The sequence below is a fragment of the Panicum virgatum genome, chromosome 6K (genome assembly GCF_016808335.1).
Source record: "Panicum virgatum strain AP13 chromosome 6K, P.virgatum_v5, whole genome shotgun sequence".
In the NCBI taxonomy this organism is placed as follows: Eukaryota; Viridiplantae; Streptophyta; class Magnoliopsida; order Poales; family Poaceae; genus Panicum; species Panicum virgatum.
In genome coordinates this window covers 41789148-41790416 of record NC_053141.1, presented here as the reverse complement: position 1 = coordinate 41790416, position 1269 = coordinate 41789148, and the positions used below count along the sequence as shown (strand labels likewise).

The 1269-nt window shown below is 47.7% G+C and overlaps 1 non-coding gene across 1 annotated transcript; it reads right to left on the bottom strand.

Annotated features, from left to right (window-relative positions):
* Nucleotides 1-829: 829 nt before the first annotated feature.
* Nucleotides 830-1018, bottom strand: LOC120639389. Its single transcript, XR_005661392.1, has one exon. It is a non-coding gene; the product is annotated as a U2 spliceosomal RNA (small nuclear RNA).
* Between the last annotated feature and the right edge of the window lie 251 nt (nt 1019-1269).

The window sequence follows — 1269 nt, the reverse complement described above, 5'->3', positions numbered from 1 at the left end:
ATTCCAGCTGGTAACGGCGCAACCGGTGCCTCCGGCACTGGTCCCGCCTTGGGGTACTTCCTAAACCTACTCTGGTTTAATTCTTTGTTCATGCTTATTAGTGAGAATAACATGAACACATGCACATATCTTGTACACACATTATCACTCATCTATATCATGAAATTGATATTAATATTTGGAATTAAAATATACCGAAAATTGCCTAGATATCTAACAAGATAGTCACCAGGCATGGTGCCTTCGCCGCCGTGCTGCTCCGCGGCGGGATCCAGGGGCCCGAGCTCCAGGCCGCTGACAGGTACGGGGCGCTCGCCGGCGGCGGCGAGGAGCAGGACGACGGCGAGCGTGAGGAGCACCATCCTGGCGGCCATTGTTGCTGCTGCTGCTGGGTGCTCTGATCGACGTGGCAGCAATAACGGCGATGCTTGTGGGACTGGGGTTCTGATGATGTGCTGTATTTGTAGGCCGTCGCGTCTGGTTTCCGGCTGCCTTGATGTGAAGATTTAGAGGCGGCAAACAATCATGAAGCGAGAGCACATGGTTAGCCATGAATCTTGTTGAGATCCTAGCCTCCTACACGTGCGTTATCACAAATCTGGAAGGAATTTGTATCTCCCAACAGTCACGCATGGCAAACCTAACTTTTCGTGTCAATTATTCAGTCGACACGACATGTTCCTTTTACTTGATGAAATACAGATTGTATTGTCACAACCAAAGAGGGTGAATTGGCATCAGGGGATGAACGTGTAATCTAAATTGAGCTGATTAGAAAATATTGAGAACCAAAGAATTGGCAAGGCAAAATATTTGTGAATTAATTTGGTTGGGGTGCGCCAAGCCCAATCTGTAGTGCAACGCTTGAGCGACGACTGAGAACTCTAATGGCAAACCATTATCGAGATCATCTCCCACAAAAAAAATTAATATCATTATGAGGCGGACCTCATATATCAGATATTAAACTGATAAGAACAGCTACACTTGATCTTAGCCAAAAGGCCGAGAAAGGTATGAGTTGCATTGTTAGCTGCCGGGTACTTTTATTGCCTCATGGCAAGCTCTTCCTCGCCTGGCAGTATGGAACAAAACTAAACATGATTTATTTAGGGTAACTAAACAGGATTTAGTACTGCCCCTGGCCGCCTCGAACATGGCCGAACAGGTGGGCTCTGCCGGACTAATGCAACCAACATGATGGGCCTTTGTAGGCCACATAGGGCCCATATACCTGAGAACAGCAAGTAACGCGGCGAGAGCCCAGCT